Raw genomic sequence first — 6000 nt, 5'->3', positions numbered from 1 at the left:
ATAAATGAAAGCCCTTCCGGATCAGGTCCCCCACTGCTGCCCTGGATATCACAATGCTGTCTGGAAGGCTGTATGTGGCCATCGCGTGCATTTAAACAAGACCCTATTATTGTATGGGACGAAGATGAACAGAGAGTTAATCATACAGCCAAAATGCAATGCAAGGAAAGCAAAGAGTGCTGCTAGCAAAAAGCTGCTAGCCAGTTGTTCGCTGTGGTCCGGTTATTAACTAATTTGATACTTAAAAAAAAAGACTCCCTCCCCTACCCCTTTTTCTTCTTTTTTATAAAGCACGATACTCCCACCCCTCCTGGAGAAGCAGGAAAGCACATTAAGAGCACTGATAAAAGGTAAACAAACCAGGAAACAAAATTTCTTGATATGCTTTAATTGAACTAGTTTCTTTACTTCAGCTTTGAAAAGGAACAGCCACGAGGCATTCTCGAGAGAGCCAAGTGAACTGCTGTTATCTCGGAAAGGTCTCCTTGATGTCTCGTGCATGGGGGCTCCAAGTCTGGCCTGGCCATTGCCTGGAAGTCTAAGAAAAGAAACCTACTGGCCTGTGCGATAAAGCCCCCCACTGCACGTCCCATTTTTAGGCCTTGGGAAGGACGGGGTTGTTGACAGTTCATTCCTGTGAAAATTCAGTGCAGTCCAGTCTCCGGATTGTAAGTGGAAGGAATATATGGCAGCACTAATGCAAAAGGTATGTGATTAGATAGTCCCGTCTGCTATCTGCCCCAGCACTCTGCTGATAGGCAGCCCTTGCTGGTGCTAAATGGAAGCCATCAGGATTGCTAGACTGACGCCAGCCCCTTCATCAACTGGGCTGCAGATAAGGGGAGAAAGCTCCAGTCTTCACGTAACACAATGTTTCCCCAGTGGGCGAACTTGAGTATTCCTGGCTGCATCTTTCACAGACATTGTACGGAGCCAGAGCGGGGATAATATATCGTTTCATACTGTAAGGAGTCCAAAAGTTCAGTGTAAGAGATCCTCTCCCAGCCACACGCTGCACACTGTTATCTGCCTGGGCTTAAACTGCTCCTTTGGACAAGACCAGATACCACGCCAGCACCAAGCACGGGATAAGGGGTAACGCACGCTTGGATTTTACATGCTCCTGTGGGTGCATGCTGCAGGGTGCTGGGGGAGTGGCCATGGGACGTTACAGTCCACGCTGCAAAGCTGTGTGCTGGCATCACTCCCTGCATCACTGGCATGAGCGAGTGGGGTCTGTGGAGACCCCCAGTTGCCTGCTGGCTCAGCGTGTTGTGTAAGTGGGTTGGGTCTCCAACGGGTCCTGTAGAGCCGCGTGAGGAATGCAAAGAGGTGTTTCACTGGGGTGAGGCATGCTGCGCTCGGGGAAAGCCTGAGCATTTGGATCCCATGGGTGCTAGAGATGGAGGGAAATAGGCCACGGGTGGGGATTCAACATAGTTACCCCGGCTTATGCCTTCAGCCAGCCTTGCTGCTGCAGCCTGTGTGGGGCAATGGGCACAGCCTTGCTTGGGTGCTCTTCCCGTGAGCTCACGGCCCTCCCCTGTGTGCTGGCCCAGAGAAGAGACCCTTCTGTCCCCACCTCCCCTCTCCTGTTCTCTGCTGTGAAACTGCTCCTCCAGCGTTGCCAGCCCTGTGGCCCCATCTCAGGGCTTAACTAATTCAGAAACCTTGCATACCAGACTCCTCATATGATCATCATCCCAGGCTCACCAGCTCCATATAAATGAGTATCTGCCAATGGGGGATCTCCTATGGCTCAAGAGACACCACAAATGCTGCAGGCAAAAGAGCCCAGTCCCTGGTGACCCTGTGCTGGGTTCCCTGTTACCATCCTCCTCCAAAATCCCTGTTGGTTTTCATGCCTTAGTGTACTTCCTCTACTAAGGACTTCCTCATTTGTTACAGCAGAAGGGAGCTTTTCTGTAAACCCTCCTCGGGAGTTTGAGCTCTGGCTAAACTGAAGTTGCAGGTGTCATTGCACAGTGGCCTTGCACACCCGAGCTGATTACAGTCCCATGCATGTACCAGAGCTGTGAAGCTGCAGCAGCAGGGACCTCCACGCAGGCTGCCTGTGCTGGTTTGTATGTAGGGCCCCAGGTGAGCTTGTAGAGCCCACGGTGAAGAAGGCTGTGCTGCTGTGGTGACCCTGCTACTGGCACCTGGACCAGCCCAGGCAAGGGTGTGCACACCCATGCTGCCGACACCCCTACAGCTGCAGCGCAAGCCTGGGCAGAGCGTGCAGGGGAGCAGGTGGGAGAAGAGAATGGGGGAGTCCCACGCAGAAATAGTGGGTGTCTTCGGAGGAGAGCTGGATTCCTGCTGCTCAGGGCTAGCCCGTGCCTGAGTGACAGCCAGGCACAGATGCACAGCAGCATGGACAGTCAGCACAATCGACTCTCTTCCTGGACACTTGGAGCCGAAGCCAGAGCTGAAGCCAGTCCTCCATCGTCTGCTCTGAATTTCAGTAGTTCAGTCAGGGAAAAGAACCAGTCCCATGGGAGTGAACTACCCCACGGGGCAAACAGCAGCAAGCATCACGGAGGCAAAGTGGACTGAGGAGGTAAACTTCCCGGGGGCTCAAATGTGCATGCACTGGTTGGCCAGATGGTAGGAACAACAGGTCTGAGCCTGGGATTCGGGTCTGATGGAAACACGCGGCGATCAGAAACAGGAATGACATCCGCAGTAACGTCCCAACATTTACCAGCGCACCTGGAGCTCCTGCCTGGGCCTGCCGTTGCCACGTTCTGTGCTTTCCGTAGAAGAAGCGGGTGCCAGGATCTGTGCTGTGGCATTCATACTGAGATCCGAGCCTGCGATTTCTTCCCTGCTTTCATTCTAGTTTTTAATGTGTTGGTTTCACAGGTTTTGTGAACATGGAGGTAAGGTTGAGCCATCTCTTGAAGCGGATCATTATGGTGTGAGGCATTGGTTGCTAGAAAAAGGAAATAGGCATCATTTTTGATGACGCCAGTGCTGATCTCCTGATGTCTTCCAGCGAATGGCTCTCAGCAGAGTCCGTCCTTCAACCTGGAGAGTGTCCAGAAGGGAAAAAGGACCTGTTATCCTGTATGCCTGCCCAAGAGGTCTCTGTCCATTGCTGAAGCCCCACGTCCCGTTCTGTAGGGTGCCCAGGGAACAAGCACTTCGGGACACATGAGTCTGCCCCTGAAAATACTTACCCGAAGCTAGTCCTTCCTTATCTGGATTTGTGCATGTGTTTTTAAAGGCGCCTTCCAAGCTTTGGCTCTCAGTGTCTCACCTGCTAGTAATGGGAGGTGCAAACTGCAGCGCTAGGAGTGGGAACAGACAGATTTGTTGGGGACCCAGGGTTGTATACACCAGTTTCTGTGGCTAAGCCCAGCCTGAAGCCTGCAGCCCAGCACAGAGGTACCTGAGCTGGCTTCAAACACACTTACTCAACTACCAGAAGAGTCCACGTGTGGCCAGAAAACTAGATCTATTGGTTAGTGCTTGCCAGTAGGCTCTGCATGCCTTGGCTAATGGCCAAGGTACCTTGGGTATCTCTAGCCTATGCTGCAATCGGCCTGCAGTAGAGAGGTATATTCAGGGTAGTCTATTACTGGGAGCAAAATGGAAGGGCAGCTTTAACTGTGTGGCCCGCTGCTTATTCCAACAACCAAGCAGAATTAGCTATGGATCCTACCCATTCCTCGGGGATCGGGGGTACCCTGAAATTCCTGTTCGCCGTGCGATTGTGCATTGCAAATGGGAGGGGGGGGGGGGGGGCATGGGCAGCCTTCTTGCTGCCACGTTGACTCGAGACCTGCAAAGCTGGCTCTCTGGTTCGGATGCCGCTGTCACCAGTTGAAGGCCATTTGGGGCCAGATGACCAAAATGAGTTGCCCATTTTGCATCTTCTGGTGTTCAGACAAATACAGGATTTCACATGCAGAAGGCAGAGCTATACACATAAAGCAGGGACCTGGGTGCACACCTGGGTATTTTCTCCCTCATGCTCGTGTCTGTGCCTGCATATTATACAGCCCGGAGACCCTGAGCCTATGGCCCTACATTTTGTGGCTGCTGGACACGTGTTCAAGTCGGTCCCGGCTCCCTGTCTATAGGTAGCGTGCTCACTGTGTAGCATCTCCCCACCAGTGGCCCGCTTGGAAACCCAAGGAAGTCAATGGAAAGATTCCCAGTGACTCCCTGGGGCTGTGAGCCCAGCCCCAGTTTATTATAAATCACTTATTACTCTTTTTCCTTTGTTCGCATAAAGCGGCTCCTCTCAGCTAACCATTGGGCAAGATCAGATAAAGCCGGCGCGAAGGGAGGCTCTTGTGAAGAGGACGGAGTGTGTGCCTTTCTTCAGAACCTTTTATCTCTCGCTGAACCTCCTGTTAGTTGCTTGGCAACTAGAATAATATTATGGCACGCACATGTTATGGTCGATATTACCTGCAGCCAGGCTTGATTTATCATTGTCGCTCGGCAGATACGAACCTGGGGCTCTGAAGCCTGCACTAATTGCCGTGCAGCGCAGCTGCCAAAAAGGAGGTAATTCCCAGCACGAAGGGAGTGAGTCACACCCTCGCACACTCAACAGGATTAGACGTTTCACTCCTTCGTGCTCACGTGGAGGGTCATTAAAATGACACCGTGGTGCGCTGAAGCCGGCGGCAGGTTGAAAGCCCTGATGGAGCCGAGTGGATTCACGCTGCATCATCCCAAGGAGGCAAGGTGCCGCCGCGGATTGCTCATCCCTTGGCGTCGGCTGCAATCTTCCCTCTTGTTAACACACGAGGGAAGCCCAGTCAGGTCCTTGGACCAAATTCTTGTACTTCCCTAGTATCTGGACTGAGGATCCAGCTGGAGAGCAGAGAGAGGCAGTGTAGACACACACACGTGCATGTTGTGGGCACACACACACTCCCCCATTAAAAAGAAAGCCCCCCCTCAGAGGAGATGCCCGTCTAGGACTGCAATGTGGGCACGGATGCGACAAACACCTGTTGGCAGCACAAGGTAGCAATGAGCCCATTAGGTTTTGTGCTGTAAGCTGTAGTTACAGCTCTTTGCAGAGAGCCTTTGGAGCGCTCCTCCCCTTGGGTTCTTTTATTGCTCGTTGCTGGTAATAAAAAGTGATCCATACTGTGCTCGGGGGAAAGCTGCGTGGAGCCAACACCTAGTGCAGCTCCAGGAGCCCCACAGAGGGAGGGTGGGGCTGCTGTTAGGGCAGGTCAGCATTTCTTCTTTAAACCACAAAATGCCGTGCACCTGCTATGCGGGTGTGATCCTGGCACCTGGGAAGAGGGGAGAAGAGAGGTAGGGAGCAGGGGATGGGGTGGAGGCAACTTGTGCTTCCCACTTTGTGCAGGTGGGGAGAGCGGTGATGTCTGAACATGGTGGGGGTGACGTGCAGCCAGTTGCCAGCAGCCGGGAAGGGCCCGGTGCACCTGAGTCAAGGGCAGGGAGGCGACCAGGTGTGCTACTGCCCAGTGCCACCATGCTGGGATCCCTGAGCCTTGGCTGGGAAAGCCTCTAAGTAGCAACAGATTGCAGTTTTTTTGGGTTCTTGCAGAGCCTGAGAGCACAGTCCTGGCGTCCCGGGTAGTTCTCAGTAATGCTCGGTTGGTGTAGAGCTGTGCTCCTCGCCCTCCTCCTCTGAGACGGTTTCCGTTCAAATGCCTGGAGGATACCTGTAGGGAAAACTCCAGCGAGGGCAGATCTCGATTCTACAGAGTGAGCTTCAGGTTTCACCCTGGTGGAAAAGAGCTCACGATTTCAGCGCATTTGAAATCCTTCCCAGTAGCCAGCTGGCGTGACTTCCAAGGGCCAGGAAACAAAGGGGAGAGGAGGTCTGAAAAGCATCTCTCTTCTGCTGAACTTGGAGCCTCTGGTCTTGCAAGGGTTGTAGGCCAGCACGCTCTTCCCAGCAGCTATTACAGAGCGGCAAGAAGTAAAGCGGATATTTTTGCCCCTCCTTCCATAATAAACATCTGGAATGGTCTTTTCATAAATTACCGTCAGCCC

General features: G+C 53.0%; 1 long non-coding RNA gene across 1 annotated transcript in view; it reads right to left on the bottom strand.

Moving 5' to 3' along the window:
* Positions 1–367: 367 nt before the first annotated feature.
* LOC132243961 (uncharacterized) overlaps positions 368–6000 on the bottom strand; it is a 36263-nt gene continuing 30630 nt past the window's right edge. The window contains exon 2 of the long non-coding RNA XR_009455523.1: positions 368–3033. This is a non-coding gene — a long non-coding RNA (uncharacterized LOC132243961). The remainder of the gene's footprint in view (positions 3034–6000) is intronic.

The sequence above is a fragment of the Alligator mississippiensis genome, chromosome 11 (assembly GCF_030867095.1).
Source record: "Alligator mississippiensis isolate rAllMis1 chromosome 11, rAllMis1, whole genome shotgun sequence".
In the NCBI taxonomy this organism is placed as follows: domain Eukaryota; kingdom Metazoa; phylum Chordata; order Crocodylia; family Alligatoridae; genus Alligator; species Alligator mississippiensis.
This window is presented reverse-complemented; position numbering and strand designations above follow the sequence as displayed.